At 38.6% G+C, this 12,765-nt stretch overlaps 1 protein-coding gene across 1 annotated transcript in view; it reads left to right on the forward strand.

Annotated features, from left to right (window-relative positions):
- The window catches only part of DDX10 (DEAD-box helicase 10), a 136,278-nt gene that overhangs the window by 95,997 nt on the left and 27,516 nt on the right, over positions 1 to 12,765 (forward strand). The gene's annotated exons all lie outside the window — the stretch shown is intronic.

A 12,765-nucleotide genomic window follows, 5' to 3' on the forward strand; every position in this document is an offset into this window, starting at 1 on the left:
CAGTGGCATGCAAAGAATATGAAATGACGCACAGATAGGCATACTGTATTTTAAAAGCAATATTAATTAGTATCTTGCTGTAAAATCAATGATTTCTTTCAAAAATTGATAGAAATACTTTCCTAAAAATCTTAAATACAGGAGTCTGTTGTAACATAGGGCAAATGCACACGCTTGTGAAGAACAGAAGTGTGTCTTCTAAACAGCTTGTAGATAAAACTCTCACAGCAATTGCTGTGAGTAGGTAAAGCCCATTCCCCGGGGTATCACAGACAGACATATCTGGTTCTTTTTATTAAATTATTAAGCTGTTTTCACAAAATATAGGACAGGTGGGTTTTTTTGCTACTATTCCTATTTGAAAAGGCTGTTTCTAAGGTTATTCTGTATCAGAAAGAAATGTTTAGTTTTCAACATAAATATTTTCATGGTAGGTTTATACCCATTTATTCTTATTCAAAGATTGTCCTTAAGCTTAAATGCTCTTCTCCTTCTCCTCTGTTTATCCTTGATATACTTATATGAAAGCAATCAGATTCTCTCTAAGGCTTCATTTTGCTCTTTTCATTTCCTCCCATAAGCTGGGCTCTTCAGTCTAGTAACTCTTCTTTGTACATATTCCAGCTGAGTTCAGCTTTATCCAGTCTGGGAGATGGGAGTGGTGCAGCGTTCCACGGCACTTCTCCCTGCTGCTGCCTCTAGGAGCATTAATACTGGTCTGCTTTTACTGGAAATACCTTGCCTGACAGGGCGTGCATTTGCCTTTTTTCATAGCTGCGCAGCAGTGGTGGCTCACAGTCATCCTGTGACTGCCAGGGCCTGATTCCCCTTCTTGTCCTCTCTCGCTTCTGTTTGAGGTGCTCGCTCTCACTTTATATTGGAAATTCGAAGTAGCCCCTGCACTTTCCACTATGGACTTTTATCTCATTTTAATTTGTCTGATTTTCAAGGTTATCTTGTTCTTTTGAGTAGCCTGTTGCTCATTCTGTTGAGTTGGCAACAGCTCCCACTATGCGTCCTCAGCACGTTTTGTCACTGCKTTCCTCTAGGCAGGATCGGACTCACAGGAAAGATCTGAGAGATGCATTAGCTCCCTGGCAATTTGTCTTTCGGCGCAATCCAGTGTAGCGTACTATGGTACCTATTCTAATCCTCGACATTTTTTTCTCTTCAACTAATACTATTCTGAGTGGCACTGTATTAAATGTTCCACTGAAATTGAAATGAATTAGTGCTGTTATTTCCTTTGCCTAAGGAGCCAAGACACCATTTTTATTAAAAGTGCATCTTTGGCATACCTGTGTTATAATACATCTTTAATTCATTTTCCGTTCCATTCCATCTTTGTAATTCATCATTCCTCCAAAACTTACTCTTCTGCCTTGCATTCTGCTGAGCTCAGACTAATGGCCTGTAGTCTGCAATAGCCTGGGATGTATTTTCTTTCCCTTTTCCCCACCCTTTTTTATAAATACTAGCATTTGCTATTTTATATTGCCTGTCAGTTTTGGTGAGAGAGATTTATTAAAAAATCATGCTAATGGATTTGTGACTTCATRTGCTGGTACTTTCAGAATTTTGGGATGGGGATTATCTGGTCACTTTGTGCCTGAATCGAAAAAATTAATTAATCTTTTGGTTTTRCTTCCAGTTGAGTGGACAACTTGCGCGCCCTGTTTCCTGGGAGCCAGGTTGCCTTTGCCTATATAGTACGATAATAGTCTTGCTGAGAGCTGAAGGGAGTTTGAGGTCGTAACAGGTTTATCTTCAATGTCTACCTCATTCATGCTGCTTAGCAGTCGCACTTCTTTGCTTGTTTTAATTTTAGTCCTTTTGCCAAGGAACTCTTTATTACTTCCTGTAAGGTGCAAAGTCTTGGCTTATGCTCAATGTGCAGCTTTCTTTGCTGGTGAAAGGAGTTCTCCCTTCCGTCTACTCCGGTTCTTCTGTTTGAGGTGATGATTATTCCATTTCAGTCTGCACCTTTTGTCTCTAGGTAAAGGTCTAAATCCTTCCTGAATGTTTTGCCATGAGGACTTTTGTGCTGAATTAATGTAGTTTTTACACCTAATTTCCTTTTTGAAAGGGAAAGAAAGATGTCAGTAAACTGAGCATGCAGGTGTTCCTAGCTGCTTCTTGAAATCTGCCTGCTTTTCCAACTTATGGAGTGAAAAAATTATTTGCACCTTTTCTGCTGCTTCAGAAGCAACAGCAAAAATTTATTGGTGTACGGCAGTGTATCAGCTTACTAGACTTTGATCACTGTATCCTGGCAACTGAAAGTATTTTTAAATGAGTGTTTCAGTCTTCATCAGTCTGTAGTTCTCATCAGTCAAAAAATTGTGAATTTGATAACTTCATAATGATTTGTTTGTCACCACAAATTCTAGAGGAGTGAGAGGAACAGAGAAAATAAACATTTATTTAAATGAACCACCATCACCTTCATGCTTATTTTCTTCTAGCACTATCCCATCATGTGTAAGGCATGCAAGAAGATTGAATTATTTGAAAATTACTGAAGGTGAATGCTTACAGTAGAGGTGTTTTGGGGCCAGCTGACCRCGGCCCCACATTTTATTGAAGTCCTTGTTCATTTATAAGTTAGCTCTAAGCCCTCTAATTTATCATTAAGAAGTTATTAACTCTCCCCATTAACTAAGCACTGGGAGTTAGGTAGAATTTAGCTCATCTGAATATATCGTTCTTACTGTCTTAAGTGCTTAAAAAATTGAAAAATTTTGATTGCTTCTAATGGAGACAGAGGAGATGTTGCAATTATTTTCAAATAACATTAAAAAAATATGTTGAAAGTAGTAATTACACAAACTTCTGTATAGATTAGACCCCATATGCTAAAAATTAACTTCTGCAAAGAAAGGAGGCATGGAAGCTTTTGGACCAAAGTCTAGATATTTCAAAAGGTATGGGAAAGGAGGTTCAAGCTGGAGACAATTTTGGAACCCTAAGAAAAACAGTTGCTAGTGCTTTGAAATTTGATACCAGTTTTGATGTACGGATATGCTTACCATTATCAAACCCTTTTATACAACTTCTGAGTGGACATTCTTTTTGGCAGTAGATATACAGAAAGCAGAGAATACCTACAACTCAGAAATGCCCCCTGTGGAATCGGGAGCAGAAATCTAGCTGTGGTGCAACGTCTGTGGAGCGTTGGCTTTGGACAGGTGCGCAGGAACCTCCCGCTTGGTCACACAGCGCTGGAGGGAAGGAGGTTGAGCAGTGGTTGCCAGCCCTGCTCTAAAGAGCCTCGTGTGTCAGGGCATTTCTGCAATGGGACAAAAACAAAATCCCACCAGACCGAAACAGTCTCATTGGCCGTGTCAGTTCGAGTGTATATTGGCCCCTCTAGTAATTTTTTCTCACCATAATTTGCTGGGTTTGGAGAACAGCGTTGCTCTTTGGGTTCACATGCTCGTGACAGCAGTGGCCACAGTTGGCAGAAGTGAGCGCACTTATCCTGTGCTGGAATCCAGAGAGTAGCTGTGCTTTTTTTCCTCATGCTTATTAATGCTTCTTACTATGTGACTTAGGAGCTCAAGGTAATTCTTGCTACTTCTCTGTTTCTTACCAGGATTCTCAAATTCATTTAAGGTGCAATTAATGCCCTTTACAGCATAGCAGAAGTATGCTGGCTAGCTGCTGCGGAGTGGGTGCTCCCCGCTGCTTCCCTCTCTCCTGCTCCCTTCCAGGAGCCTGTAGGAGTGCTGGTCTGACCCTGGCAGCTAAAATGGCAAATACAATTTGCTGTTGTCTTAGTGTTGGTTTTCTGCCTGTTCAAATCCTTGGAGCAGCTTGTCTCAGAGTCAGCCAAGCGCCTGTGCTAGCTAAGGGGAGTGGAGAGAGCGCTTCCGGAGGAGAGCGCAGGAAATAAGACCATGGCCATTGGCAGTATTCTTAGTCTGCGTTGAAAACATGGAGAGAGGAATCAAGTTACTCCTTTTTGAAAAAAGGAAAATAACAGAAAAGGAGTATTTTTAAGTTCATTATTGCAGCTGATGTGTCAGCCTTTAATTATGAAGACATGCTATCTGTCAAGATTATTCTGGATTCTGACATCTGGCTGGAGGAACCCTAGCTAYGTTCCTCTCGGGTCTCTTGCAAACCGGAGTGGCTCATTTGGCTGACCCCTCTTTTTCTCTCCTTTTTTGTGGTATCTCTACCTCACGTTTGCAGTGCTACAGCTTTTGCCCATAGCTAGATTTCCCATGCCAAACCGCTGGTTTGTGTGGTGCGTGGGATCATGGGGGAGGACCTGGTGCGGTTGTGAGAGGCTGTGCACTCCCTATTGGGAATCTAATGAGCCTGGTTTTAAGGATAAGCCCTGTCAGACTGCTGTCTATATTACCACCTTTTTCTCTGTTTTATGGGCTCACATGGTGCTTTGGCCAAGTGCATGCCAGGTGAATGCTCTTACTTGTGTAGCTTCTCGCGTATTGAGAGAAATGAGTTGATGCCTCTGTATGTGGAAGCAGTATGGACCATCTGTTTCAATCTAAAGATGAAATAAAACTCACACCACACCCTATGGCTGMGAAACTAACACTGCTTAAATAAATAAAAATCAATTAATCAGTATTTTTCAAAGGATATGCGGTCTTTGCTGTTTACCAGCATAGCTTGTTAAGAATATCATCGCGGAGRAATCATTTCATGGGCATTGGTTTTGGTTTTAGAACATGTGAAAGGAGGAAGAGAGAGTGCCGAGGTAAATATTATCTTGAAAAGGTAACTTCTTGTGGGAGCTGGATCTTGACTGTCATCTTTTCTGTCTGATCAGGAGAGTTCAGTGAATAAAATGTTTTAAGAAGCTTCTGCCTTAGTTACTTCTGTATCCCTGCTGCCATTCTTAATGGCTTTTGAGGGAGAAAGGGTATGCTACAGTAGTTGCAGATGGGTAAATTATATTCAACCTCAAAGTAAAACAGCATGAAAGTGTGATCTTCTCATCTCACCCTTTGACCTAAGATTCCTCTCCAGAGTATTTTAAACCATAATTTTAATGAWGTTATGGCTTTTTATTTAAACCCTAACTGCTTTAATGATTATATGAAAAGCTGTTTTTTGGAGTAACTTTTTCTTACTTCTAGATAATACAGTAGCATAGAAGAGCCAAAGGATCTTTATTCTTTAACTGAGAATACCCAAACTTTATTTAGTTCACTAAAACAGCTCGGCATTGTCTTCTTGCTGTAGCATTCAGTGACCATATTTTTCTCAATATTCAATTTAACTCTTTTACACCAAAATATTAAATGCATGCAGGGAGAGGTGGAGTAAGTCTGGTCCTTTTGGAGGTTGAAAAATCAGAAGCTGCAGCAAGTAGCACATTTTCAGTATGCTTGAAGGACTTAGAATTTTTTTAAATCCTGAAGCAAGGCAGCACGCTCCTCCCCTCGCCCTCTTCCTTGGCTTCCCCCAGCCCCATGCCCCAGTTGGGGTGTGCGCCTTCCTCCGCGGCAGGCGTTAGCGGGGGGTGAACAGGCACGGTCTGCCGCTTCCCAGCAAGTGAGAAATGGTTTTGACATTGTCACTGTCGAAGAGCTGTAATGGAACAAAATGTGAAAAGCAGATTCAGGTTGTCCTAACTCCTCCACTCCACATTGATTGATTGATTGATTTTTAAGTAGCAGACTCAGATGACATTTGAAATACTTTGTAATTTGGTTCAATATATAAGACATGTTTATGCTCTCACTTCTGATTTGCCTCGTTTTTTGGAAATAGCRTTCTCCTGATGGCCTTTTCTTGCTTCGTAATGCAAGCCCTGGATAGGGAGCGTGAACAACTATCAATTAAATCAGTTTTTTCCTTGATTAATTGAGGTTTGAAGAATGTGCTGCAGTCATTTTTTTTTCAGTTCACTGAACTGCAATCCCTAGCCTTGGATAACTGCAATTGAGTCATCTACTCGACATTTTTTCTTGGCTGTAGAAGTGTTGGAGAATTCAGTAGTTACTGTGTGTTTCTGTTAGATTTTATCAGAGGAAGGTTACATGTTGCAATAATGCATTACCTCGTAATGACATAGGGAGGGGTGAAATGAAAACACTTCAGGTCTTGATCTGGCAATACAATTAATAGTAGTATTAGTCATTATTGTATACTTCTTGTATATTATCAGTCTCAGGCAGCCTTTGGGTTATTAAAATATCTTAGCATGTATGTGTTTTGCTGAAATATATCCTTCTACCAACTCTCCATCAGCTCCAGAATGAACTAGAACTGTGATGATGTGTTTGGTTTTGAATTAGAGCCTCTTGGAACGTTTTTTATCTTCATTTATTCAGACATACTTAGTTATTTTTTACCTAGAAATATGTGTCATTCACTATTCTGTGTTGCACCTTTCTTAAACAAACAAACGAAAAAAAACCCTACAGGTGAAGTCATGGTCTTGTATTGCTACAGGCTTAATGTTTTAGAAAGGGATATAGTCATCCCTTCTGCTGATAGGTAATGAATGTTCAAGCTGACACAGTGCGTCTACGGTGAACTTCTCTGGTCCAGTGCACTGACATCTTTCAGAGTGAGAGATTATCTAATTATTATTATAAAGTATAACTCAAGCTTCTCAGGAAGTGGTTTTGTCCATATTAGCTCTTGTAATGACAAACTTAGTTCTTAAATTTTTAGCTGCTTATGATGGCTATGAATATGAAAATACTGGAAAAAGAAGTTTTGTAAAATGAGGTGCAGTGACTTTGCAGATCCATGCCAGGACTGTTTGTTGGCATATGTAGAAATTTTTAGTAATCAGATCAACTATGTGTTTGTTTTGTGGGATGAGGGAGTTCAGCCCTTCACTAAAGTGTTCTTGAAATTTTTCCTGCTCTATGGAGGAGTCATGGCTACATTAAAAAAAAAAAAAGAAAAAAAGAGAGAGAGAGAGAAGACAAAAACAGGAGGGCTAGAAGGCAGATAAAAAAACGTGAAACATGATTGTACAGTGCTCCTTGTTCATGGTTTCTTTTGGGATCATGGTATTTTATATCAAGGTAAAATATTAATAGTCGTTTTTTTTTTCAGAAAACGAAAGCAGTGAAAATTTCCTGAGGAATGGAAGGACACAGACACTCCCCCCCCCACCCCTTATTTTTCAAGATAGGGTTTAAATTTGTAGCTGCTAAAAACTGCAATGAGGATATTGGAGTTCTCTTTCAAAAAGAATTTCAGGAATAGGAACGATAGCGAGGCACTTCTAAATTATCTGTAAAGAAAGGAAATATTTAAATCAGAAGTAGTAAACCTGTTAACATGAATAAGTAAAAAATAATGCTTTCTCTAATATAAAATCATAGTTCAAAGTGCAGTGCTGCTAAAAGAACCCGCCAGGGACTATGTATTGCAGTTATAGTTTGTGATGAACATCCTCAGCACAACATACTGTTTTTTTTGTACCAGAAGTGTCAATTTTCAGATAGTTATGATTTCTAAGTTTATCATGCCTCTCGTAATTCACAGAATAAGTTCAGTAATATAAATTTTGCTACCAACATATTTTATCCTTGATTTTTGTTTGACTGTTACAGGAAAGAGAGATTTCAGTCTTTATTTTTACTTATCTTTTCCCCAAGATCCCAATTTTAAATTTTGATAGCAGTTGTTGAAATGAATAGCAAAGTGTCTTGTGGAATATGCTTTCACTTATATAAAAAGTGTAATAATTCAGTAGAAAATTATATTAAATGTTTTCAGCAATTTAGAACTGTTCTAGAGAAATGCCGTTATGTAGTATTAGCTAGAAAGGGGAGTAAGGTTTATCATTGAAGGATTATTAAATAAACCTTCTTGTTCTAATGACTCACCTGGGTTTTTGTCTCTGGTTGGAGTGAAATACTGAGCATGGATCCACTTGGTGGTTCCTCTTTGTCCTTCCTTAAGATTTGATTTTAAAAAAAGAAATAAAGAATACTTCATCAGAACAAAATTAGCTTTGCTTAGATGACCCTTGAAAAAACATTTTAAAAAGAGAAGCTTTTTTCCCTGGGCAAAGTGAAGGAGCTGTGCTGCGGAAATGGAGGGATGACTTGAAGAACTTTATGTTGGTTTGTACTGCTGCTTCTCAGTGAGTTCAGGTTGCTCTGGTTGAAGATGGTGCAAAGCAGCCTGTGGCTTGTGAGCAGTCAGAGAAAATAGGGAAGGACAATGCAAGAGCTGTTGTTGTGGAGAYGTGGGCCTGCCTGAGGGTAAAAGAGAGACCATCTAGCTACCACAGACCATGAGGGAAAGCAGTGACCACACATCATCTTGTGGCCATGTTGCATCCTGAGGCCCCAGTTTTCTGCTTCTTTCTACTCAACAGACAAATGGCTGGTTGAGTAAAATAGTGTTTTTAAGGGTAAGTTTTTTCTGAGTTTTATGGATGCTTGGGGTAATATGGACTGGACTTCAAACTCTGGTTAAATTTTGCTTCTCTCAATAGTTTTCCCTCTCACGCTATGCAATTGTGTATGGTGGTGTGACGTTTGTGTCTCACCACCGCTTCTGTGCCCGGATATCTGCGAGCAGGAGTGAGAATCCCTCTGCCCTCAAACCCTCTCTGTGGTCACTAATCTAAGTGTCATAGTCTGAGTTTTGAAGGTTTATGGGGTTGACAAGTAATGCTTATGCTTAGGCTGCATTAGACTAGTGGTTGGAGGATACAGAATTTTCTGAAATTTTAGTAGTGACTATCAAGTGAAAGCAATATATGTTTGCAGTCCAAGACAGCCCTTCTCTGTGTCTAAGGTTTGGTAGCTTTAATTTGGCAAGACCGTGGCTTGTTCTGTGAAGAATGACTTCTGAGGCAGGAGGAATGAGGTGCCGGGTGATAACATGAATGTACTTATACTTGCTCCTAGTGCTGGTACTTTCTTGAAGAAGTACAAAAACARCTGTGTGAAATTGGGTACCAAATCAATTTTGTTTCTCAGAGGCAGTTGCTGTTGAATTCTGGGTAGAAGTAATATAATAATGTTGGAAGAGAATGAAAAAAATTTCCAAGTACATGACCATTCTTCCTAGTAATTCTAAGGTATAAGGGGAAAAAACTCTTAAACCCCCCCACTCCYCAAAAGCAGTAACACTTTTTATAGGTAACATGACAGAGAAGTGATTATTTTTTTTTCTACTGATATTTTACTCTGCTACAATAATTTAGTCCTGTCTTTAGACAGCTGCTGTAGTGAATATACTGTGCTTGCTTTCGCAGGCTAGTTGAGTTGAAATTAAAAAGAAAATGTAGTTAGAAACAAASAGCCTTTACATTTGATGATTTGTAGCACTCGAAGCGCAACGTCCAAAGCAAATGCATTTGTCTCGGGTACAGTTAGAGACTGTAAGTACTTTGATTTTGAGTTATTGAAGATTATATACTCAGTCCACACTACTTGCTTTATAAATTTTATTAGTTTGGAAAGCCAGTCCTTATTAGAATAGCAAAATGTATTGATATTTCTGTTTTTGATGCACTGGCTTTTCTCTTTTTCTGCCCTCACCACTTAAATTAAATTTATGGAAATAGTTATAATACTGTAGTCTGTCTAATGATTTCATTAAATAAGTTTTTAGACATGAAGAAGCAGATTGAGGATGCAACTTATTTTCTAATATATACTTCAAGCAAGAAATATTTTCTCAGCAAAATTGTAATTGAAAGGTAGTAAAATCAGAGGTCTTAAACTTGTCAGTGTCTTCAGTTAGAAAACTTTTTCATAGAGCTTTAGCTAAGAATATCAGATCTCTTAATAAAAAAAGAACAAAATCCTGCTTTCTCTCAAGAAAGATAAAAAATAATTTGCTTATTAGCTCTATTGTTTTTGATTATATAACAAAGCGTTTGGATTTTCTAAGCTTCTAAGAGCTAATTTTTATTCTAACCCATTAGCTAATCCAGCAAACCATCTGGCATGTGCATGTGCAAAAGGAGAAGGAAATTTAGGCTTTTGATTAATAATAATAATAATAGAAAATCCCCCAATCCTCCAGCTGAGCCTACATTTAATGAAATTTTGATAAACTCTTGTGTGACTAACTTCTAGTTATATAGCATTTTAAAGAGATTGATTCTTACTCTAATCTTGTTTGATCAGTTCAACTGTTATCACTTCTTTATAGAAGAAGACTTGAGACTTGAGTGCCTGTTTATTCTGGGTATAGGAAAAAGTGTTCTTAGTATTATATCACAGAATGGTTGAGGTTGGAAGGGACCTCTGGAGTTCATCTAGTCCAACTCCCCTGCTCAAGCAGGGTCACCTRGAGCAYGTTTCTAAGGATTGTGTCCAGACGGCTTTTGAATATCTCCAAGGAAGGAGACTCCACAACCTCTCTGGGCAACCTGTTCCAGTGCTCTGTCACCCTCACAGTGAAGAAGTTTTTCCTCATGTTCAGATGGAACTTCCTGTGTTTCAGTTTGTGYCCGTTGCCTCGTGTCCTGTCGCTGGGCACCACTGAGAAGAGTTTGGCCCCATCCTGTCTACACCCTCCCTTCAGATACTTGTACACGTTGATAAGATCTCTTCTCAGCCTTCTCTTCTCCAGGCTGAACAGGCCCAGCTCTCTCAGCCCTTGCTCATAWGAGAGATGCTCCAGTCCCCTAATCRTCTTTGTAGCCCTTCACTGGACTTGCTCCAGTAGCTCTATGTCTCTCTTGTACTGGGGAGCCCAGAAYTGKRSACASMRCWCYMSRKGTGKSSYCWCMMSRGSSSMGRKKWWMAYRWGRKRKMSCCYYYTSWKWKWRARRSRMRMRYAYACMMSMKMTRKKKTTTWWMWYKWRWWWWMASMKYKWGWKYWMMWYTWKAKWYTCTYTKWSAYMTMWMASMRMWMTMWAMWYKTGYSCCMMAWMYCYYYWYATATRYSCMCWYTTKTKYTCWYWTKTSTSYKYTKWRRRKRTAKWKYWSMKYTKKGRRWAKAKWTWYWSTGKKRKRKRTWWKWKKWGMRSRKKTTWWWATRYRSWGTGTKYTSYRYRWGWGKRKMWMMAYRKGGRSMYSYKMTRYRCWCYCCMCWSKSKYTKYRMWRYKYYWYMYMSWGYSYYKWKRKRGARWRKRKRTKTTWWMRYRKMRSWKYWMRWGYRSRGKSWMARMRCASMSMSRSRSWGKSRYWKKGRSWSTGKGKGWGRGSRSWGYRCWSKGKGTGWRMRSSRSRGSKYKKKGKGRSRSGGKKKYGSGGRGMSCYYTKTGKRGRKGKSKSKGGSKSWGASWSKKGYRSRSRSMSYSTGKKGYRCMMMAAARMRSMSSSKKKKRGRRRMMCMCRSKGKSSYSKSKCWSASAYATWTWWRWGTGTKYWSWKTWKWRWAAMASMGMRARMRYMYCMMWAKARAAWWTKKRKWWWWAWWMTSTGKRGWGTGKRGAGRKKYWYAYWSWKATWYTYTTYTSTRTWTTTTTTTKWRWWTTTTTTTTKWRWAYAYAKWRWWMYMSWSTYTTWYMYYTYWYWWWWRYKSYRYWTYWYAWAAAWAWAWMTSYRMAAWWTKTRYACASAKATWWTAYWMTRYKYTTTWWRWGTRTRKKGKGGGRRWWTWKWGTSYCMCWCWYWTYYYCYCCCYCTYTTYYCYSTKTKTKTKKRGAKWTTKKSRMRRGRGRRRAAAARWGKKRYAMMWSWRAAWAYWSTSTSTGTGTGYRYRYKMWAARARMMCMCWSWRWATWTKTRTWYTYTWKMKMKARRARAAAAWWWTWTTKWGARAWRYRMAMAMMWMWRRKGYRCWYTWYACAYWTWWAAAWAWMMYYWYAMAAWAYWSWKAYMYCWMWWTWWARWGTKYWSWSWYWTTTTTWWAWWWTWTTWTRYKCWYAYWMWWAWWMTYKKSRSWGYRMAAARRRRARAKRWKRWRAAAAMAMAAMMMMAARMRMAWAKWRKRRGARAAWATWKYGYKWKWGWGARAWRTSWCWCTYTYWSMKMKARRMRMMWMTRTSTYTWWAWWYTYTYTCTSKGSRMWWYYYSYKSTKTTYTSWRRWRKMSCMYATWYTMWRRGRRRAGAKWTTKYKYWTRTRKAKRYKCWMAMASWKTKTGTKTWTAWRRKRWRMRMMAMRAGWGKGGGRRWAKMRCASMKYTYTSWGMKMTWYWMRRKGKGKGYRMRASWCYYYWKWRKWRKMKSYKYWKWGYRMMAMAARWRKWRTRKSRMWAYWYWKAKMYYMWRWGYKSYKMYASWKWYWMTWTTYTMTAWMASAKATRKKSWYWWTWTKWKAWMASMRYATWWKMKSTSWCAMAMMYYTTTTTYYCCYCTYWKWRWRASWSTRWWWTTTTTKTKTTWTAKWKYWYATWYYMSWGYRYWWKWGTRYWSWSMMYAWWRWSASWGWSWSWGWKWTWTTTTTYTCTYYYCYYYWYAKWGWRWWYWSWGTRKARMAYAWAAMWSWKWWWAAWWWYMMMAAWAWAAAARWGWGAGARAARWKYWSRKKTTYYYYTTYYYCTCTSKKKTKKKKTTWYMMCMYCTMTWWTATRTSWSARRWKTKTRYWSTKTTYYMSRSRSMSMCWCTYYYCYSWRMASWGKRGMKYTKYRSWSTYYWCASRRKAWMAMAWRKGKKKTGTGTSTYYTMWWRWGWKTYYSYGTRTWYYYSTGKGGKGTSTYTTKYKSTRWAAWAYWYKYKSYRMWRKSRSWKWTWKYKYWWAAWRTSTMTRTGTRYWSTRTRYKMTWTKWKRYSYSWRMACMMYAYRSSKYTTKTKYTYKKRRAWAKRGKKYTCWMARWRYASRRGRKSWSRGRKMTCYMYRKSGYKTTKKKGKKRYMMCAMRAKRTGTGKSKCTSYGMRAMMYCTSTGKGRGMRYMTSTGKRSWYK

This window comes from Apteryx rowi, unplaced genomic scaffold (assembly GCF_003343035.1).
Source record: "Apteryx rowi isolate R43461 unplaced genomic scaffold, aptRow1 scaffold_292, whole genome shotgun sequence".
In the NCBI taxonomy this organism is placed as follows: Eukaryota; Metazoa; Chordata; class Aves; order Apterygiformes; family Apterygidae; genus Apteryx; species Apteryx rowi.